This window comes from Rana temporaria, chromosome 4 (assembly GCF_905171775.1).
Source record: "Rana temporaria chromosome 4, aRanTem1.1, whole genome shotgun sequence".
NCBI lineage: Eukaryota > Metazoa > Chordata > Amphibia > Anura > Ranidae > Rana > Rana temporaria.
The window spans coordinates 53859839-53883013 of record NC_053492.1 but is presented as its reverse complement, the minus strand read 5'-3'; the positions used below and the strand labels follow the sequence as shown (position 1 = coordinate 53883013).

General features: G+C 45.2%; 7 non-coding genes and 2 pseudogenes across 7 annotated transcripts; all 9 read right to left on the bottom strand.

Moving 5' to 3' along the window:
* Positions 1–3018: 3018 nt before the first annotated feature.
* On the bottom strand, positions 3019–3209 carry LOC120938550. The gene has a single exon (XR_005749126.1). It is a non-coding gene; the product is annotated as a U2 spliceosomal RNA (small nuclear RNA).
* Positions 3210–4051: 842 nt separating this feature from the next.
* LOC120938551 lies at positions 4052–4243 on the bottom strand. The gene has a single exon (XR_005749127.1). It is a non-coding gene; the product is annotated as a U2 spliceosomal RNA (small nuclear RNA).
* Positions 4244–5084: 841 nt separating this feature from the next.
* On the bottom strand, positions 5085–5273 carry LOC120938552. Its single transcript, XR_005749128.1, has one exon. It is a non-coding gene; the product is annotated as a U2 spliceosomal RNA (small nuclear RNA).
* An 840-nt stretch (positions 5274–6113) lies between these two features.
* Positions 6114–6316, bottom strand: LOC120938604 (annotated as a pseudogene).
* A 6051-nt stretch (positions 6317–12367) lies between these two features.
* LOC120938594 lies at positions 12368–12566 on the bottom strand. Its single transcript, XR_005749159.1, has one exon. It is a non-coding gene; the product is annotated as a U2 spliceosomal RNA (small nuclear RNA).
* A 1033-nt stretch (positions 12567–13599) lies between these two features.
* LOC120938578 lies at positions 13600–13787 on the bottom strand. The gene has a single exon (XR_005749145.1). It is a non-coding gene; the product is annotated as a U2 spliceosomal RNA (small nuclear RNA).
* Positions 13788–14824: 1037 nt separating this feature from the next.
* Positions 14825–15023, bottom strand: LOC120938587. Its single transcript, XR_005749152.1, has one exon. It is a non-coding gene; the product is annotated as a U2 spliceosomal RNA (small nuclear RNA).
* Positions 15024–16053: 1030 nt separating this feature from the next.
* LOC120938549 lies at positions 16054–16244 on the bottom strand. The gene has a single exon (XR_005749125.1). It is a non-coding gene; the product is annotated as a U2 spliceosomal RNA (small nuclear RNA).
* Positions 16245–17092: 848 nt separating this feature from the next.
* Positions 17093–17263, bottom strand: LOC120938643 (annotated as a pseudogene).
* Between the last annotated feature and the right edge of the window lie 5912 nt (positions 17264–23175).

Below are 23175 nucleotides of genomic sequence, written 5' to 3'. Positions count from 1 at the left end.
TTCATTTAGGTTTTTTGACGTCACATCCAATTTTTGTTCACCAATTCCTCTCTATCTTTCACAAACCGAATTAAATTAAAGTCACCTGCACCAATTGTAGGGGTTCTCCCAACTAAATGTATTCTTAGTAAGTTCATAATTCTTTTCTCTCATTTATCAGCATGAGCATATACGTTAAATAATCTAAATTTAGTCCCATGATGTTCCATATGGCACAACAGCAGTCTCCGGTACAATACATTCATATGATAGTATTTTTATATCTCTATTTTTGCACAATACACCCACTCCTTCATTGCGGGACACACACAGTGGAGACCACACACAACTTCCAAACCCCCATTCTGATTGTTCAGGATCATATTCCACACAACATTCTTGAAGACAAACACATCCACATCAAGATTTTTTAGCTCGTCAAACACAGCCCTTCTCCTCCATGCTGAATTTATACTTCTTACATTAATAGTACTTATTGTAAGCACCATTATTAACCAAAAAAATATCAGCCATAATACTTTCTTAAAAGAAAAACTACGGTCTTTGCTCTCTTGCATTGAAGTATCTCCTTACATCCATAGAGAACCGGCAGAATCAGGAGCAAACTCCGATCCCCCGTGAGTGGGTATTACTAGGTTCCCACTTTCCTCCCTCCTTCTTCACTCTAAACCTTTTAGAGGACAACTCCTCATCTTCTCCAGATGATCGCACCACACCTTGACCACATGCAAGCTTCCACTTTCTTCATCCATCTCCTCTTCATCCTCTTCTTCATATTCCTCATCTTCATCCTCTGCCTCGCTGGAAGATAGTCCATTTAGAGGACCTGGTAAGGGACTGAGGCTGCATCTGTATCACAGCTCCCCACCACTACATCCTGATCAGTTGTTGTACCTGTGTCCATTCCATCTTCTCCAGTTTGACCCACACCTTGCTCAGTGTCCACGATAGGAGGGGCAGTACCACCAACAACCACTCCTTCTGCTGAAGTGGCTCTGTCGGCTTCCTGCTCCACTCTCGCTTCATCCACATCCTTGCAAGATTCAGAACTCACATTTTTTGGTTTTTCAGGCTTGCCAACAGGACCCACACTGTCACTAGATCCTGAACTAGCTCCCCCTTTTCCCTGCGATGTTGTAGCTTGCTCCTTTTGGCCACCCGCCTTATCTCTGTCATTCATCATGTCCGAAAAAGCATAAGCCTTTTTAACATTTACGTATGTCTCACATTGCGCGCTAAGTGACCTGACTTTTGGCAAATGTCACACACCCTAGATGCCCGACATTGTGCTGCTTGATGCTCTCCTCCACAAAATCTGCATCTCATTCCGAGTTTACATTCAGCCTTAGTGTGGCCATACTTTAAAACAGTTCCTACAGTACATGGGTTGACCAGAGTAGAACAGGAACCCTCTTTCTCCTCCTACTGTAAATACAGCCGGAGGTCTCTTTACACCTCCAATGCAGCTGGGATCATCTTAAGACGTCCTACAAACCGGTATTTACCAGACCAAATCCCATACTTGTTTTTCACTTTTTCTCCTCCTCTTAGTTCATCACAATATGTGAGTAAAAAAGCTCTTACCAAAGAGATGTCCGCAAAACGGATTATAAAGATGTACCGTTATTACTTTCTCTCCTTCTGAAACAATTGAAACGACTTAAACTTCTTCACCACTTTATCTTCACTTCTTGCTCTCAATCCTTCGTACACATTCCAGCAAACCTCAGAGGAAGTGAAAGTAACATCATAAATGCCTTGAGAAGGGAAATCCTGAAGACACAATATCTCGCTCACCTCTATATTAAGAGTCTCCTTCAACAGATCCACGACAACCTCATGAAGAGTCACTTCAGCTCCATCTTTTACTCTCAAACGAACTGTATCCCGTAGCCCGTAGTTGGCCATTCTGCCCACGGCAGGAAGACGATTTCTCCGATCCCGGAGCCCGGAGGACCCGGACTCCGAATATGCAAAATAGGAACGCCCTTAAAGTCAGATCCGAATCCGCATTCAAATCCAGCCGATCTCCACTCGTACACACTAGACAGCGACCTACCCAATAGCAGCAAAAAATGCAACCTAGGGAAGCATCTTAAGGCCGAGTAGGTCTGGTGCCAGATGTTACCTAATGGCTCAGACACAAGATCTTAGCCAAAAGGCCGAGAAGCGATAACCCAATTATTCTCTGTTCCGAGCGAGCGGCTTTCTGGCCCCACCGGAGGGCTCGCTGAGAGTTGCCCGTTTGCCTGTACCCGGCAAGCGCCCTTCCCCCCAGTCTAGGCTGTCCGGAGGTGTGAATCTTCAGCCAGACGGGTGTCGCTGGTCTACAGGCCCTGAACCCCTGTCTACTGGACAATCCACCCTTTTCTGACACCTGCCCAACACTGCTGGAGCCCAATCATGACCTTCAGTCATCCCAAAATAAGAATTGCACACATTCAGGTGCTTCTCGTTGCTCCTCGTGCACGTTCAACAAGGAAAAATCATTTGCATGGGCCGGCCTCCTAGTTAGCATAACGTGGACTTAGTTAACATAACGTGGAAGAAAATCGAGGACCACTAGAGGGAGTCAAAGACTAAGGGATCCTAACGGATAAAAATAAAAAAAGCCTTGCCACAGCTGGCCTTTTCTAGCTAGCTGCTGCATGCAGCAAGGCACACAGCAATGGAGCAAATTCAGCCCCTTTTTTTGTCAGCAGAGTAGTCACTGCTTATCGAAGGCTTCATTTTGGCCTTAGGAAAGAAGAGAGCGAGGAGTAGGACACTAGCTGACTTGTCGAAAATTGCATGCCCTGACTAAATCTAGGTGTTGCTGTACAGGTAACTTGATAAAGTAATGGCATTTGGCAAGAAAGTGACAAGAAGCAATGAAGACAAGGACACAAGGGTAAAATGCCAGTTTATTAGAGCACAGAACCGAGTTCAAGCAAAAAACATTGTCAGCAAGCAACAAGAAGACACAAGACAAACAAGTTGGATGATGTTCCAGTTAAATCTATTTTTTGACACTGCTAAGAGGGGTGCACCGGTCCTGGAGGTACTGCAATACCAGGTCGATGCGTGGAGTGGACAGAGCAAGCTCTTCTTCCATCTCCCTGTTCTAAAAATCCATTTAATATATGGTCCCCAGATAGGGGACGTATCAGATATTAAACTGATAAGAACAGATACTACACTTGATCTTAGCCAAAAGGCCGAGAAGCGATAACCCAATTATTCTCTGTTCCGAGCGAGCGGCTTTCTGGCCCCACCGGAGGGCTCGCTGAGAGTTGCCCGTTTGCCTGTACCCGGCAAGCGCCCTTCCCCCCAGTCTAGGCTGTCCGGAGGTGTGAATCTTCAGCCAGACGGGTGTCGCTGGTCTACAGGGCCTGAACCCCTGTCTACTGGACCAATCCACCCTTTTCTGACACCTGCCCAACACTGCTGGAGCCCAATCATGACCTTCAGTCATCCCAAAATAAGAATTGCACACATTCAGGTGCTTCTCGTTGCTCCTCGTGCACGTTCAACAAGGAAAATCATTTGCATGGGCCGGCCTCCTAGTTAGCATAACGTGGACTTAGTTAACATAACGTGGAAGAAAATCGAGGACCACTAGAGGGAGTCAAAGACTAAGGGATCCTACGGATAAAAATAAAAAAGCCTTGCCACAGCTGCCTTTTCTAGCTAGCTGCTGCATGCAGCAAGGCACACAGCAATGGAGCAAATTCAGCCCCTTTTTTTGTCAGCAGAGTAGTCACTGCTTATCGAAGGGCTTCATTTTGGGCCTTAGGAAAGAGAGAGCGAGGAGTAGGACACTAGCTGACTTGTCGAAAATTGCATGCCCTGACTAAATCTAGGTGTTGCTGTACAGGTAACTTGATAAAGTAATGGCATTTGGCAAGAAAGTGACAAGAAGCATGAAGACAAGGACACAAGGGTTAAATGCCAGTTTATTAGAGCACAGAACCGAGTTCAAGCAAAAAACATTGTCAGCAAGCAACAAGAAGACACAAGACAAACAAGTTGGATGATGTTCCAGTTAAATCTATTTTTTGACACTGCATAAGAGGGGTGCACCGGTCCTGGAGGTACTGCAATACCAGGTCGATGCGTGGAGTGGACAGAGCAAGCTCTTCTTCCATCTCCCTGTTCTAAAAATCCATTTAATATATGGTCCCCAGATAGGGGACGTATCAGATATTAAACCTGATAAGAACAGATACTACACTTGATCTTAGCCAAAAGGCCGAGAAGCGATAACCCAATTATTCTCTGTTCCGAGCGAGCGGCTTTCTGGCCCCACCGGAGGGCTCGCTGAGAGTTGCCCGTTGCCTGTACCCGGCAAGCGCCCTTCCCCCCAGTCTAGGCTGTCCGGAGGTGTGAATCTTCAGCCAGACGGGTGTCGCTGGTCTACAGGCCTGAACCCCTGTCTACTGGACAATCCACACCCTTTTCTGACACCTGCCCAACACTGCTGGAGCCCAATCATGACCTTCAGTCATCCCAAAATAAGAATTGCACACATTCAGGTGCTTCTCGTTGCTCCTCGTGCACGTTCAACAAGGAAAATCATTTGCATGGGCCGGCCTCCTAGTTAGCATAACGTGGACTTAGTTAACATAACGTGGAAGAAAATCGAGGACCACTAGAGGGAGTAAAAGACTAAGGGATCCTACGGATAAAAATAAAAAAGCCCTTGCCACAGCTGCCTTTTCTAGCTAGCTGCTGCATGCAGCAAGGCACACAGCAATGGAGCAAATTCAGCCCCTTTTTTTGTCAGCAGAGTAGTCACTGCTTATCGAAGGCTTCATTTTGGGCCTTAGGAAAGAGAGAGCGAGGAGTAGGACACTAGCTGACTTGTCGAAAATTGCATGCCCTGACTAAATCTAGGTGTTGCTGTACAGGTAACTTGATAAAGTAATGGCTTTTGGCAAGAAAGTGACAAGAAGCAATGAAGACAAGGACACAAGGGTTAAATGCCAGTTTATTAGAGCACAGAACCGAGTTCAAGCAAAAAACATTGTCAGCAAGCAACAAGAAGACACAAGACAAACAAGTTGGATGATGTTCCAGTTAAATCTATTTTTGACACTGCATAAGAGGGGTGCACCGGTCCTGGAGGTACTGCAATACCAGGTCGATGCGTGGAGTGGACAGAGCAAGCTCTTCTTCCATCTCCCTGTTCTAAAAATCCATTAATATATGGTCCCCAGATAGGGGACGTATCAGATATTAAACTGATAAGAACAGATTTACACTTGATCTTAGCCAAAAGGCCGAGAAGCGATAACCCAATTATTCTCTGTTCCGAGCGAGCGGCTTTCTGGTCCCCACCGGAGGGCTCGCTGAGAGTTGCCCGTTTGCCTGTACCCGGCAAGCGCCCTTCCCCCCAGTCTAGGCTGTCCGGAGGGTGTGAATCTTCAGCCAGACGGGTGTCGCTGGTCTACAGGCCTGAACCCCTGTCTACTGGACAATCCACCCTTTTCTGACACCTGCCCAACACTGCTGGAGCCCTATCATGACCTTCAGTCATCCCAAAATAAGAATTGCACACATTCAGGTGCTTCTCGTTGCTCCTCGTGCACGTTCAACAAGGAAATCATTTGCATGGGCCGGCCTCCTAGTTAGCATAACGTGGACTTAGTTAACATAACGTGGAAGAAAATCGAGGACCACTAGAGGGAGTCAAAGACTAAGGGATCCTACGGATAAAAATAAAAAAGCCTTGCCACAGCTGCCTTTTCTAGCTAGCTGCTGCATGCAGCAAGGCACACAGCAATGGAGCAAATTCAGCCCCTTTTTTTGTCAGCAGAGTAGTCACTGCTTATCGAAGGCTTCATTTTGGGCCTTAGGAAAGAGAGAGCGAGGAGTAGGACACTAGCTGACTTGTCGAAAATTGCATGCCCTGACTAAATCTAGGTGTTGCTGTACAGGTAACTTGATAAAGTAATGGCATTTGGCAAGAAAGTGACAAGAAGCAATGAAGACAAGGACACAAGGGTTAAATGCAGTTTATTAGAGCACAGAACCGAGTTCAAGCAAAAAACATTGTCAGCAAGCAACAAGACGACACAAGACAAACAAGTTGGATGATGTTCCAGTTAAATCTATTTTTTGACACTGCATAAGAGGGGTGCACCGGTCCTGGAGGTACTGCAATACCAGGTCGATGCGTGGAGTGGACAGAGCAAGCTCTTCTTCCATCTCCCTGTTCTAAAAATCCATTTAATATATGGTCCCCAGATAGGGGACGTATCAGATATTAAACTGATAAGAACAGATTTTTTTTTTTTTTTTTTTTTTTTTTTTTTTTTTTTTTTTTAAACGCTACTCAGACTGAATCACAGACTTAGGCATAACTTACCCCGTACCATCACCAGAGCCGTGTTCTTTGCATCATACTAGCGTATCAGGACATAGAAAAAGGTAAAATCAAGAATAAAATATCATACACAGTACATAAAATACATCCTATCCATCCCCCACCCGCCACTTCTCAAAATTCCAAAACACATTCGCCTCCTCCTCCCCCATACTCCTTCTTTCAACCGCAAGAACATAGAACATCTTCGCATCACCCAGTCAACACAGTCTTTCTCCGTCAACGCCATTTTCTTTCTCACCAAGGCACACCGCGTCTCCCACATCGTTTCTCTTACCACTGCAGATACAACAAACATCTTACGCTGTTTTTCCTTACTTCCTTCCACCAAACCAAAAACACATTTTCAAGTGATACAACTTCAACCTCCACCACCCTCCTCACAAAATCATGTAATAGCGTCCATACTTTGATAGCGAAACCACACACTCCCAAAACACGTGCCTCACACTTTCAATCTTCCATACACCCATCTCTAGGGCATACCTCCCTCCTCACCAGGTCTCTAGACTTTAAAAAAGACATCGTGGGCAGACAGTTATGTAGCGCTAACCACACCACCCTCCCGCTGTTTATTAGTCACGCCTTTAAGTAGCAAGTTTCTCCAACAAAGTTCCGCTTTCTTGAAACTTAAACCAAAGATATTGGATGGTAGTTCACCCCTCCTTAACCATCCCCATAAGGCCTCTTTCTTGCGTGCTCCCTCCCCCAACTCCTGTAGTTTGTTACTCAGAAAAAAATTGGGACATCTTTAAGTAATAACTTGGAGATATCAAAGACATTGGTCTTGTAAGGTCTCTTTCGCACCATCCCCACTTCAGCAAAGGCCACCCAATCAGGTACCCGCATCAAAGCAGCCGCTTTCCCACCTGCAAGAAAAGTCCTGAGATGAACCAACCACCACTGAACCTCTAAAAACCGCCCAACATTAGGAAAGTTGTATCCACCCAGTTGGAAGCTCTTCATTACTACTTCCCTCGACACTTTCTCCATCTTAGAGCCCCAGAAAAAACAAATAACAGCCTCCGTAATTTTCTGCACCCATCTTTTGTTGGGGGGAAAGACCACTGAACAATATAATAACAGAGGGAGAATCACCGCCTTAACGACCCAGGGTTTTCCCAGACAAGGATAATCTTCTAAGTTTCCACAGACATAGCTTCTTTTCGACCTTCTCGGCACATTTAGCGATATTGACCTGACTTGTTAAACTTTTTTCGAAGTGTACCCCTAGTATTTCCACCTCCTGCACATTCCTTAGTTACTCTTAGACGTATCACAGGTACCGCTTAAACACATACGCTGCTTTTGCCCCAATTGACACGTAGCCCAGAGATCGCCCCAAAAATACTGAGCTGGAGCTCCGCTCTCGTCACGTCTCTAGCCGTATTACATAGAAAGTTGACATCATCCATGTAACAGAGGGCTTTAACAGGTTCATTCCCACAGCCTGGCACAAATACTCCTCTGCAACATTTATCCCGCGCAACATGCCTTAGGAGAGGCTCAATTGCGCAGATGAAGGCAACAGGAGATAGGGGCACCCCTGCCTAACCCCCGACCTCACCTCCACTTCCCCAGACAGCTTTCCGTTGACCAGGATCTGGCTACTTATCCCGTGGTACAAACATTCGACCATCTTGACAAAGTCCTCAGGCACCCCCATCTGTCTTAAAACTATAAAAAGGTATTTATGATTTAACCGATCATAGGCCTTCTCTAGATCTATGCTTGCCACCGCCAAGGGCATGTTGTTACATTGGGCGTAGTATATTAGGTCCCTTAGGAGGATCAGATTATCCGAAATCCTCCGCCCGGGAACAGCGCAAACCTGCCACTCTCCGATGATACTATCCACCACCCTCTTCATCCTATCAGCCAAAATTTTCGCAAAGATCTTATAATCGCTATTAAGAAGTGTTATTGGGCGCCAATTACGTATATCTCGCTGATCACCCTTCTTTTTAAACAATAGAGTAATTATCCCCTTCCGCATTGATTTAGATACTCTTTTCTCTTCGATACAGGTCTTCACAACTCTGCATAGATCCTCCTTCAACACCGGCCAGTAGTCCTCATAAAATTCGATCGGTAAGCCATCCCCTCCAGGGGTCTTATTCCTTCTCATATTCCTGATCACGTTCTCTACTTCTTCTTCCCTCACAGGTTCCAGTAGCGTCTCTCGCATCTTCCGCACTCAGGTTTCCTCTTACCACCTCACAATATTCCAGCGTCTCTTCATCTGATACATCACCACCCACCACCGTCACTATAGAGATCCGCATAAAAGGATTAATCGCCTCAACCATCCTGTCACCGCTCACCTCTTCTTCTCCTTCCAACACCGACTGGAACATTTTCTTTGGCCAAACGATTTTTTAAAAAAATACGCGGAGCATTGTTCGTCCTCCTCCATCTCTTGGATCTTAGCCCTAAAAACAATACTTCTCCCACGATCCTTCATCATAGCATTTCGGGCCTCGCGTACTTCTTTTAGTTCTTCTTGCACCTCCACCCCCATCCCTCTTGCACTGAAACAAGAAGTGCATACCTATCCACCAACCTCCTTTCCTCCTCATGCTTCCCGCTTAGCCATCTCTACGCCCAATTTCTTAAAGAAACCACAGATCTTAGTTTTCGCCCAATCCCACCACTCCCAAAATATCATCAAACCCACGTTTTTTATAGGAAAGGTGCTCAAAAAAGGTTTTAAATCTCAAAAACACCCCCTCCTCCTTCAAAAGAGAGATGTTGAGCTTCCACACACCCCTCCCGTACATCATAGTGTCATCCAAACTAAGGGAACTTGAAATTAAAGCATGGTCTGAAAAGGATACGGGATCTACCTGGTACCCAACAATTTTGAAGGCTAAGGATGCAAAGATAAAATCAATCCTGGACCTAACTGACCCCTTATCGGAAAAAAAAGTAAAGCATCACTTTTCTGAGCAATCATAGCAGCATCCTGCAGGCGAAAGTCACTCACAAGCTCATTTAATGCTTTCGAGGTCACATTCCATCCCACTTTCCAAACTCACGCCCTGCCTTTCCTCACTCCTCCTCACGCAATTGAAGTCTCCAAGCAGCAAGGTTGGGATTCTCCCCGGCAGCCACAACTTAAGCACTTCAAAAAAGCTTACACGCTCCTTCTTTTCCGCTGGTGCATAGCAATTAATTAGCTTAAATTCATTTCCTGCCACCTCCACCACCACAATTTGTAACCTCCCTGGTACCACCACCTCCTGTGAACAATATGTATATATGGGTTTTTAATAAGGATCCCCACTCCTTCGTTCCTTGACTCACACATAGGAGACCACACAGATGCCCCATGTTTCCAATCTTCACCTACGGCTCTCTCAATACCGCACTCCTGCACACAAATAATATCAGCGCACACACTTCCCAGGTAATCAAAAACTGCCGCCCTCCTCCACCCTGAACATATACTTCTGACATTCACCGAACTCACGCTAAATGCCATGAAGAAATAAATTGAAAACAAGTGCACAGCCATAACGTCTACTTATTAAAGTTGCTTCCTCTCAATCACCCCTTTACTTGCAACATTCGCATATGTCAATCTCTTCCTAGCAAAGGGAGAGCTGGCAGACTCTGATCCAGAGCCTCCATCATCAGGAAGAGCCTCCCCTTCCTCGTCCCCTCCAGCTCCTTCCTCCCGAGCCCTTTTTGTGGAGGACTGAGCCGCCTCGTCCATTGAAATGACAAGTCTTTGTCCACATTCTAACGACTCATTACTGTCCATCTCTTCATCCTCTTCTTCCTCAGCACTAGAGGATAACTGGCTATTAAGTCCGACATCCGCCCTGGACTCGTATAGGCTGACTCCGCTGTTCCTCCTCCACACACCGACAACTACTTGTCCCCGCCGAAGATCCATCCTCATCACTTCCACTCTGGCTTCTTCCCCTACAGTAGCTTTCATGCTCCCAACGTCAGCCTTAGCACTAACCTCTGTATTCACAGAAGCGGCACCAGCCTCGTTGTTCATCGCCTCCGCTTGCACTGTAGGCGCAGCATCATCAGTCTTCCGCCCTGAGCACGTGTCAGGCTGCCCTGCATTCGCAGGCCGAGCTCTGCCACCCTGCCTCCGAGCAAGATATTCAGACCTCTGCTGCTCCCTTTCTTCTTTTGCCAGATTCCTAGCCCACCATCCTATACACTTCCGAAGTAGTCTTCGCCGAAGAATACTCAGGGCACAGTCTCGCAAGATGACCAGGCTTTTTGCAAATGTCACACACTTTCTTTTGTCTGCAATCCTTAGAGAAATGGTCAACGGATCCGCAAAATCTGCATTTTACACCCTTGTCACAGTCACTACTTGTATGCCCATACACGCAGCACTTCCTGCAATATACCGGCTGTCCGGGGGTAAAAAAGAAACCCCCTCTCTCCACCAACATTAAATACCGCAGGGGGTCTCCTCACTCCACCAACACACTCTGGGTCAGGCCGGAATTTTCCATAAAACCTGTACTTCCCGTCCATATTTCAAATCTATTCAAGACCTTGTCACCGCCACGTAATCCTCGCAATAGTTACTTAAAAACGCTCTAACCAAGTTCACGTCCGCGAACGGATTATACATATGGACCACGATAGCCTTATCTTCCTGCATAAAGAGCGGAATAACCTCCATCTTTTTAAACAAGTCATTATCTGAACTCCTCATCTTCTCGTAAATATTCCAGCACATCTCGGTAGAAACAAAAGTAGTGTCATATAAACCTTGTTGTGGGAAGTCTTGTAAGCAAACAATATCTCTTACCCGTAAGCCAAGTAACTCCGTCAAGACATCGACCACGATCGTCCTCAGATTAACCTCCGCCTTGAATTCCGGTTTCACCAAAAACCGCAACGAGTCCCGCAATCCACGGACCGCCATCTTCCTCCGTCCAACGGGAACCCCCAAGGGGGACCCTGAACTCCGCAAACACCGCCTTCAGAAGGGCGATCGCTTCCCGTTGCCCGGGGGACTAATCCTAAGGGCCAATAGCAGCAAGGGGGGGGCCTTCCTAAGAAGAACGTTCCCCCCCAAGGCCGACCGTCGGGTACCCCGGGCACCTCTTGGCTAATCACCGAATGCAGCAGAACTACACTGGATCTTAGCCAAAAGGCCGAGAAGCGATAACCCAATTATTCTCTGTTCCGAGCGAGCGGCTTTCTGGCCCCACCGGAGGGCTCGCTGAGAGTTGCCCGTTTGCCTGTACCCGGCAAAGCGCCCTTCCCCCCAGTCTAGGCTGTCCGGAGGTGTGAATCTTCAGCCAGACGGGTGTCGCTGGTCTACAGGCCTGACCCCCTGTCTACTGGACAATCCACCCCTTTCTGACACCTGCCCAACACTGCTGGAGCCCAGTCATGACCCTCAGTCATCCCAAAATAAGAATTGCACACGTTCAGGTGCTTGTCGTTGCTCCTCGTTCACGTTCAACAAGGAAAATCATTTGCATGGGCCGGCCTCCTAGTTAGCATAACGTGGACTTAGTTAACATAACGTGGAAGAAAATCGAGGGCCACTAGAGGGAGTCAAAGACTAAGGGATCCTCCGGATAAAAAATAAAAAACCCTTGCCACAGCAGACTTTTCTAGCTAGCTGCTGCATGCAGCAAGGCAGACAGCAATGGAGCAAATTCAGCCCCCTTTTTTGTCAGCAGAGTAGTCACTGCTTATCGAAGGCTTCATTTTGGGCCTTAGGAAAGAGAGAGCGAGGAGTAGAACACTAGCTGACTTGTCGAAAATTGGATGCCCTGACTAAATCTAGGTGTTGCTGTATAGGTAACTTGATCAAGTAGTGGCATTTGGCAAGAAAGTGACAGACAAGAAGCAATGAAGACAAAGACACAGGGTTAAATGCCAGTTTATTATAGCACGGAACCGAGTTTAAGCAAGAAACATTGTCAGCAGCAAGCAACAAGAACACACAAAACAAACAAGTTGGATGATGTTCCAGTTAATCTATTTTTTGACACTGCGTAAGAGAGGGGTTGCACCGGTCCTGGAGGTACTGCAATACCAGGTCGATGCGTGGAGTGGACAGAGCAAGCTCTTCTTCCATCTCCCTGTTCTAAAAATCCATTTAATATATGGTCCCCAGATAGGGGACGTATCAGATATTAAACTGATAAGAACAGATTTTTTTTTTTTTTTTTTTTTTTTTTTTTTTTTTTGAAAAGCCTATGGCGTTGAACACACCACCAAAAAAACTCCACCCGGTGCAGAAAAAATGTGCACACACATAAAGAGTGTTCACAAAAACGTGCAGACGGGTGCAACGTCAAGTGGTCCTCCTGTGAAGAGGGACCCATAACCCTGATCCCCCGGGTACTACACTTGATCTTAGCCAAAAGGCCGAGAAGCGATAACCCAATTATTCTCTGTTCCGAGCGAGCGGCTTTCTGGCCCCACCGGAGGGCTCGCTGAGAGTTGCCCGTTTGCCTGTACCCGGCAAGCGCCCTTCCCCCCAGTCTAGGCTGTCCGGAGGTGTGAATCTTCAGCCAGACGGGTGTCGCTGGTCTACAGGCCTGACCCCCTGTCTACTGGACAATCCACCCCTTTCTGACACCTGCCCAACACTGCTGGAGCCCAGTCATGACCCTCAGTCATCCCAAAATAAGAATTGCACACGTTCAGGTGCTTGTCGTTGCTCCTCGTTCACGTTCAACAAGGAAAATCATTTGCATGGGCCGGCCTCCTAGTTAGCATAACGTGGACTTAGTTAACATAACGTGGAAGAAAATCGAGGGCCACTAGAGGGAGTCAAAGACTAAGGGATCCTCCGGATAAAAATAAAAAACCCTTGCCACAGCAGACTTTTCTAGCTAGCTGCTGCATGCAGCAAGGCAGACAGCAATGGAGCAAATTCAGCCCCCTTTTTTTGTCAGCAGAGTAGTCACTGCTTATCGAAGGCTTCATTTTGGGCCTTAGGAAAGAGAGAGCGAGGAGTAGAACACTAGCTGACTTGTCGAAAATTGGATGCCCTGACTAAATCTAGGTGTTGCTGTATAGGTAACTTGATCAAGTAGTGGCATTTGGCAAGAAAGTGACAGACAAGAAGCAATGAAGACAAAGACACAAGGGTTAAATGCCAGTTTATTATAGCACGGAACCGAGTTTAAGCAAGAAAACATTGTCAGCAGCAAGCAACAAGAACACACAAAACAAACAAGTTGGATGATGTTCCAGTTAAATCTATTTTTTGACACTGCGTAAGAGAGGGGTGCACCGGTCCTGGAGGTACTGCAATACCAGGTCGATGCGTGGAGTGGACAGAGCAAGCTCTTCTTCCATCTCCCTGTTCTAAAAATCCATTTAATATATGGTCCCCAGATAGGGGACGTATCAGATATTAAACTGATAAGAACAGATTTTTTTTTTTTTTTTTTTTTTTTGAAAAGCCTATGGCGTGTGAACACACCCAAAAAAAACTCCACCCGGTGCAGAAAAAAATGTGCACACACATAAAGAGTGTTCACTAAAAACGTGCAGACGGGTGCAACGTCAAGTGGTCCTCCTGTGAAGAGGGACCCATAACCCTGATCCCCCGGGTACTACACTTGATCTTAGCCAAAAGGCCGAGAAGCGATAACCCAATTATTCTCTGTTCCGAGCGAGCGGCTTTCTGGCCCCACCGGAGGGCTCGCTGAGAGTTGCCCGTTTGCCCTGTACCCGGCAAGCGCCCTTCCCCCCAGTCTAGGCTGTCCGGAGGTGTGAATCTTCAGCCAGACGGGTGTCGCTGGTCTACAGGCCTGACCCCCTGTCTACTGGACAATCCACCCCTTTCTGACACCTGCCCAACACTGCTGGAGCCCAGTCATGACCCTCAGTCATCCCAAAATAAGAATTGCACACGTTCAGGTGCTTGTCGTTGCTCCTCGTTCACGTTCAACAAGGAAAAATCATTTGCATGGGCCGGCCTCCTAGTTAGCATAACGTGGACTTAGTTAACATAACGTGGAAGAAAATCGAGGGCCACTAGAGGGAGTCAAAGACTAAGGGATCCTCCGGATAAAAAATAAAAAAACCCTTGCCACAGCAGACTTTTCTAGCTAGCTGCTGCATGCAGCAAGGCAGACAGCAATGGAGCAAATTCAGCCCCCTTTTTTGTCAGCAGAGTAGTCACTGCTTATCGAAGGCTTCATTTTGGGCCTTAGAAAGAGAGAGCGAGGAGTAGAACACTAGCTGACTTGTCGAAAATTGGATGCCCTGACTAAATCTAGGTGTTGCTGTATAGGTAACTTGATCAAGTAGTGGCATTTGGCAAGAAAGTGACAGACAAGAAGCAATGAAGACAAAGACACAAGGGTTAAATGCCAGTTTATTATAGCACGGAACCGAGTTTAAGCAAGAAACATTGTCAGCAGCAAGCAACAAGAACACACAAAACAAACAAGTTGGATGATGTTCCAGTTAAATCTATTTTTTTGACACTGCGTAAGAGAGGGGTGCACCGGTCCTGGAGGTACTGCAATACCAGGTCGATGCGTGGAGTGGACAGAGCAAGCTCTTCTTCCATCTCCCTGTTCTAAAAATCCATTTAATATATGGTCCCCAGATAGGGGACGTATCAGATATTAAACTGATAAGAACAGATTTTTTTTTTTTTTTTTTTTTTTTTTTTTTTTTTTGAAAAGCCTATGGCGTGTGAACACACCCAAAAAAAACTCCACCCGGTGCAGAAAAAATGTGCACACACATAAAGAGTGTTCACAAAAACGTGCAGACGGGTGCAACTCAAGTGGTCCTCCTGTGAAGAGGGACCCATAACCCTGATCCCCCGGGTACTACACTTGATCTTAGCCAAAAGGCCGAGAAGCGATAACCCAATTATTCTCTGTTCCGAGGCGAGCGGCTTTCTGGCCCCACCGGAGGGCTCGCTGAGAGTTGCCCGTTTGCCTGTACCCGGCAAGCGCCCTTCCCCCCAGTCTAGGCTGTCCGGAGGTGTGAATCTTCAGCCAGACGGGTGTCGCTGGTCAACAGGCCTGACCCCCTGTCTACTGGACAATCCACCCCTTTCTGACACCTGCCCAACACTGCTGGAGCCCAGTCATGACCCTCAGTCATCCCAAAATAAGAATTGCACACGTTCAGGTGCTTGTCGTTGCTCCTCGTTCACGTTCAACAAGGAAAATCATTTGCATGGGCCGGCCTCCTAGTTAGCATAACGTGGACTTAGTTAACATAACGTGGAAGAAAAATCGAGGGCCACTAGAGGGAGTCAAAGACTAAGGGATCCTCCGGATAAAAATAAAAAACCCTTGCCACAGCAGACTTTCTAGCTAGCTGCTGCATGCAGCAAGGCAGACAGCAATGGAGCAAATTCAGCCCCCTTTTTTGTCAGCAGAGTAGTCACTGCTTATCGAAGGCTTCATTTTGGGCCTTAGGAAGAGAGAGCGAGGAGTAGAACACTAGCTGACTTGTCGAAAATTGGATGCCCTGACTAAATCTAGGTGTTGCTGTATAGGTAACTTGATCAAGTAGTGGCATTTGGCAAGAAAGTGACAGACAAGAAGCAATGAAGACAAAGACACAAGGGTTAAATGCCAGTTTATTATAGCACGGAACCGAGTTTAAGCAAGAAACATTGTCAGCAGCAAGCAACAAGAACACACAAAACAAACAAGTTGGATGATGTTCCAGTTAAATCTATTTTTTGACACTGCGTAAGAGAGGGGTGCACCGGTCCTGGAGGTACTGCAATACCAGGTCGATGCGTGGAGTGGACAGAGCAAGCTCTTCTTCCATCTCCCTGTTCTAAAAATCCATTTAATATATGGTCCCCAGATAGGGGACGTATCAGATATTAAACTGATAAGAACAGATACTACACTTGATCTTAGCCAAAAGGCCGAGAAGCGATAACCCAATTATTCTCTGTTCCGAGCGAGCGGCTTTCTGGCCCCACCGGAGGGCTCGCTGAGAGTTGCCCGTTTGCCTGTACCCGGCAAGCGCCCCTTCCCCCAGTCTAGGCTGTCCGGAGGTGTGAATCTTCAGCCAGACGGGTGTCGCTGGTCTACAGGCCTGACCCCCTGTCTACTGGACAATCCACCCCTTTCTGACACCTGCCCAACACTGCTGGAGCCCAGTCATGACCCTCAGTCATCCCAAAATAAGAATTGCACACGTTCAGGTGCTTGTCGTTGCTCCTCGTTCACGTTCAACAAGGAAATCATTTGCATGGGCCGGCCTCCTAGTTAGCATAACGTGGACTTAGTTAACATAACGTGGAAGAAATCGAGGGCCACTAGAGGGAGTCAAAGACTAAGGGATCCTCCGGATAAAAATAAAAAACCCTTGCCACAGCAGACTTTTCTAGCTAGCTGCTGCATGCAGCAAGGCAGACAGCAATGGAGCAAATTCAGCCCCCTTTTTTGTCAGCAGAGTAGTCACTGCTTATCGAAGGCTTCATTTTGGGCCTTAGGAAAGAGAGAGCGAGGAGTAGAACACTAGCTGACTTGTCGAAAATTGGATGCCCTGACTAAATCTAGGTGTTGCTGTATAGGTAACTTGATCAAGTAGTGGCATTTGGCAAGAAAGTGACAGACAAGAAGCAATGAAGACAAAGACACAAGGGTTAAATGCCAGTTTATTATAGCACGGAACCGAGTTTAAGCAAGAAACATTGTCAGCAGCAAGCAACAAGAACACACAAAACAAACAAGTTGGATGATGTTCCAGTTAAATCTATTTTTTGACACTGCGTAAGAGAGGGAGTGCACCGGTCCTGGAGGTACTGCAATACCAGGTCGATGCGTGGAGTGGACAGAGCAAGCTCTTCTTCCATCTCCCTGTTCTAAAAATCCATTTAATATATGGTCCCCAGATAGGGGACGTATCAGATATTAAACTGATAAGAACAGATTTTTTTTTTTTTTTTTTTTTTTTTTTTTTTTTTTTTTTTTTTTTTCGAACTTTTCAGACTGAGTATCTCCGCCAAACTTTGTATCTCACTAGTTCTCCAATGAAAACTTTAGAAAACACCTCCGGCTTTAACTCCGTCATCATTATAGTTCTTTTGTAAAAAATCTTTAAACACACATAAAATAACATATATGCATCTAACACTCCTATTTCCATACAATTATCAACTATTCTATCCTACTCTTTTAACCTTCCACCACCTACACCTTCCATCTACTCCTTCTCCAAAAATCAGAAGCCTCCTCCGCCCCCATTAACTTCACATCCCATAGATACACAACATGCAGTTTTGCCAAACATAAATTCACACAATCATCTGCGGATAAACGTACATTTTTCCTCACATATAAACATCTTGCGTCCCAAATCACTTCTTTCATTATACAGGAAAACACCCATACTCTTCTTTGAGTTCTCTTACATCCTTTTATTTCACCAAACATCCATATTTCTAAGGAATTTAATCCTACTCCCAGAACTTCTTTGAAAAAGGGATCAAGCTTCCTTCTTAATTTGGTTACAAACTTGCAGTCCCAAAAAACATGATATACTGACTCCATTGAAGCACATCCATCCCTCGGGCACGTCTCTTCTCTACTTAAATCTCGTGTTTTTAGGAAATATTTAGTCATCAAACATTCGTGGAAAGTTTGCCAAGCAATTTCTTTTTGTCTATAGACACGCCTCCCCAACTCATTTTGCTCCAAACTTCCTTGTGCTACTTTAGAAGGAAAATTAAAGATATTGCAAACCGTCTCATCCTTTCTCAACCATCTCAGAAGCTTAACTTTATCTGTAGATCCATCATCCATCTGGTTTAACCTATTCTTCTCAAAAAAACTTTTCAATTTTAAATAAAAAATAGGTACAATAAAAGCCTTTGGTTTGGTCAAATCGATTTTGCACCAGCCCCACTTTGCCATTTCCCAGCCAGCCAAGTATTTCATCATTTTTGCGGTTCTATTTCCACTCCTAAATATTTTGAAACAGTTTAACCAATAATGCATATCCAGAAATATTCTCAAGTCAGGGACATTGTATCCTCCGTTTTTACATTCTTTTTGATTATTTCTCTCCGCACTCTCTCCATTTTAGAGCCCCAAAAAAATCTACACATGTGCATTTCAAATCTTTTACACCATGCGTTATTTGGTGGGAATACTACTGAAAAAAAGAGCATCAGAGGAAGCAATACTGCCTTAGAAATCAACACTTTTCCTGTTAATGTCAATCTTCTCAGTTTCCAAAACTCAATTTTCTTCTGTACTTTTTCAATGGCCTTCTCAGCATTAACTGTATTTACAAGATTTTTTTCAAAGTGAACACCCAATACTGTTATCGATTCCGTTTTTGGGATCTTCTCAGATCGCACATTATCCATCCCACTTAAGTTACACAGCTGGCTCTTCTGCCAATTTACTTTTAGACCAGACACATTTGAAAATAACCTCAGTAACAAATCCACTCTATTCATGTCAGACTGATTCCCACACAGGAATCCCATATCGTCCATGTAACATAATGATTTTATTTTAGTACCATCTCCTCCTGGTAGAAAAAAACCTTTCATCACTTTGTCTGTCTGGACATATCTCAACAAAGGCTCAACAACGCAAATAAACAAAATAGGGGACAAGGGGCATCCTTGTCTAACCCCAGACAAAATATCAACCGTTGGTGACAATCTTCCATTCACCAATATCTGACTTGTAATCCCAGTGTATAGGCTCCTTAGAGTGTTCACCACTGCACTCGGGATCCCAAGACTCAGCAAGCAAGAAAACAAAAATTTATGAGAAACCTTATCATAGGCCTTCTCCAGATCAATTCCAGCCACTGTCAGAGCTTCATTATTCGATTGTAAATGGGATATTAAATCTCTCAACAAAATTAGACCATCAGACATCCTGCGTCCTGGGACCGCACATGTTTGCCATTCTCCAACCATCTTCCCTATTACTTGTCTCATCCGATTTGCAAATATCTTGGCATAGATCTTGTAGTCACTATTCAATAAGGTAATTGGACGCCAATTTTTAATTTCTCTTCGATCCCCTTTCTTCTTAAAAATTAAAGTAATCAAACCTTCTTTCATAGATTGTGATATACAATTCTTCTGTCTGCAAAATTTTAATACTTCGAGGAAATGCTTTCCTAGCACGGGCCATCCAAATTCAAAAAATTCTACCGGCAAACCATCTCTTCCCGGGGTTTTGTTTCTCTGCATACTTTTGACTGCATCCAAAAGTTCAGGTTCCGTAATCTCATAATCCAACATTTCTTTATCCTCTGGGTTTAAGGCATCTTCCAGCACTTGACAGTATTCTTTTATTTCACTAATTTTTGTATCTTCTTTACCACTATATAAGTCAGTATAGAAATCTTTTACTGCTTCTTCAATTCTTGTTCCTGTTTCCACCTTCCCCTCCACCAACACGGCCGCCATGGTACTCTTTGGACTAAGCACCTTTTTGAAAAAATACCTTGTGCATTTTTCTCCTTCTTCCATATCTTTAATTTTGGCTTTAAACAGTATTTCTTTGCCTTTTCTTTTTAGTTCTTCATTCCTCTTTCCCCGAACTTTTTGTATTTCTTCGTCCACTTCCAGTCCCAACCTTTTACATTTATATAGGAAGTGTAGTTGTTTTACAGTTTTAACATTTTCTTCTCTCCTCTCCCGGGCTTTCCTCATTCCTATCTTTTTAAAGAACTCCGCCATCTGTTTTTTAACTTCATCCCACCAGATTAGCACATTATTAAAATTATTCTTCTTGGCCACCAATTTTTCAAAAAACACTACAAACTCATTATATATCTCTGGGTCTTGTAACAGTAAAGTATTCAATTTCCAGACTCCTTTACCAAAAGCCATTTGTTGATCCACCTCCACTCTACAGCTTAAAGCCACATGGTCAGAAAAAGACACCTTATAACTCTTGCATCTATGAATGTTCACATTTCCAGTCACCAGTATATAATCTATTCGTGATTTACATGTTCCCTTATCAGAGAAGTAAGAAAAGGCTTCTTCTTCACCTCCCACCTCCACCACCACATCTTTCAACTTGAAATCAGTTACAATTTCATTTAGGTTTTTTGACGTCACATCCAATTTTTGTTCACCAATTCCTTCTCTATCTTTCACAAACCGAATTAAATTAAAGTCACCTGCCACAATTGTAGGGGTTCTCCCAACTAAATGTATTCTTAGTAAGTTCAATAATTCTTTTCTCTCATTTTTATCAGCATGAGCATATACGTTAAATAATCTAAATTTAGTCCCATGATGTTCCATATGGCACAACAGCAGTCTCCCAGGTACAATACATTCATATGATAGTATTTTTATATCTCTATTTTTGCACAATACACCCACTCCTTCATTGCGGGACACACACAGTGGAGACCACACACAACTTCCAAACCCCCATTCTGATTGTTCAGGATCATATTCCACACAACATTCTTGAAGACAAAACACATCCACATCAAGATTTTTTAGCTCGTCAAACACAGCCCTTCTCCTCCATGCTGAATTTATACTTCTTACATTAATAGTACTTATTGTAAGCACCATTATTAACCAAAAAAATATGTCAGCCATAATACTTTCTTAAAGAAAAACTACGGTCTTTGCTCTCTTGCATTGAAGTATCTCCTTACATCCATAGGAGAACCGGCAGAATCAGGAGCAAACTCCGATCCCCCGTGAGTGGGTATTACTAGGTTCCCACTTTCCTCCCCTCCTTCTTCACCTCTAAACCTTTTAGAGGACAACTCCTCATCTTCTCCAGATGATCGCACCACACCTTGACCACATGCAAGGCTTCCACTTTCTTCATCCATCTCCTCTTCATCCTCTTCTTCATATTCCTCATCTTCATCCTCTGCCTCGCTGGAAGATAGTCCACTTAGAGGACCTGGTAAGGGGACTGAGGCTGCATCTGTATCACAGTTCCCCACCACTACATCCTGATCAGTTGTTTGTACCTGTGTCCATTCCATCTTCTCCAGTTTGACCCACACCTTGCTCAGTGTCCACGATAGGAGGGGCAGTACCACCAACAACCACTCCTTCTGCTGAAGTGGCTCTGTCGGCTTCCTGCTCCACTCCTCGCTTCATCCACATCCTTGCAAGATTCAGAACTCACATTTTTTGGTTTTTCAGGCTTGCCAACAGGACCCACACTGTCACTAGATCCTGAACTAGCTCCCCCCTTTTCCCTGCGATGTTGTAGCTTGCTCCTTTTGGCCACCCGCCTTATCTCTGTCATTCATCATGTCCGAAAAAGCATAAGCCTTTTTAACATTTACGTATGTCTCACATTGGCGCGCTAAGTGACCTGACTTTTGGCAAATGTCACACACCCTAGATGCCCGACATTGTGCTGCTTGATGCTCTCCTCCACAAAATCTGCATCTCATTCCGAGTTTACATTCAGCCTTAGTGTGGCCATACTTTAAACAGTTCCTACAGTACATGGGTTGACCAGAGTAGAACAGGAACCCTCTTTCTCCTCCTACTGTAAATACAGCCGGAGGTCTCTTTACACCTCCAATGCAGCTGGGATCATCTTTAAGACGTCCTACAAACCGGTATTTACCAGACCAAATCCCATACTTGTTTTTCACTTTTTCTCCTCCTCTTAGTTCATCACAATATGTGAGTAAAAAAGCTCTTACCAAAGAGATGTCCGCAAACGGATTATAAAGATGTACCGTTATTACTTTCTCTTCCTTCTGAAACATTGGAAACGACTTAAACTTCTTCACCACTTTATCTTCACTTCTTGCTCTCAATCCTTCGTACACATTCCAGCAAACCTCAGAGGAAGTGAAAGTAACATCATAAATGCCTTGAGAAGGGAAATCCTGAAGACACAATATCTCGCTCACCTCTATATTAAGAGTCTCCTTCAACAGATCCACGACAACCTCATGAAGAGTCACTTCAGCTCCATCTTTTACTCTCAAACGAACTGTATCCCGTAGCCCGTAGTTGGCCATTCTGCCCACGGCAGGAAGACGATTTCTCCGATCCCGGAGCCCGGAGGACCCGGACTCCGAATATGCAAAATAGGAACGCCCTTAAAGTTCAGATCCGAATCCGCATTCAAATCCAGCCGATCTCCACTCGTACACACTAGACAGCGACCTACCCAATAGCAGCAAAAAATGCAACCCTAGGGAAGCATCTTAAGGCCGAGTAGGTCTGGTGCCAGATGTTACCTAATGGCTCAGACACAAGATCTTCGCCAAAAGGCCGAGAAGCGATAACCCAATTATTCTCTGTTCCGAGCGAGCGGCTTTCTGGCCCCACCGGAGGGCTCGCTGAGAGTTGCCCGTTTGCCTGTACCCGGCAAGCGCCCTTCCCCCCAGTCTAGGCTGTCCGGAGGTGTGAATCTTCAGCCAGACGGGTGTCGCTGGTCTACAGGCCTGACCCCCTGTCTACTGGACAATCCACCCCTTTCTGACACCTGCCCAACACTGCTGGAGCCCAGTCATGACCCTCAGTCATCCCAAAATAAGAATTGCACACGTTCAGGTGCTTGTCGTTGCTCCTCGTTCACGTTCAACAAGGAAAATCATTTGCATGGGCCGGCCTCCTAGTTAGCATAACGTGGACTTAGTTAACATAACGTGGAAGAAAATCGAGGGCCACTAGAGGGAGTCAAAGACTAAGGGATCCTCCGGATAAAAATAAAAAACCCTTGCCACAGCAGACTTTTCTAGCTAGCTGCTGCATGCAGCAAGGCAGACAGCAATGGAGCAAATTCAGCCCCCTTTTTTGTCAGCAGAGTAGTCACTGCTTATCGAAGGCTTCATTTTGGGCCTTAGGAAAGAGAGAGCGAGGAGTAGAACACTAGCTG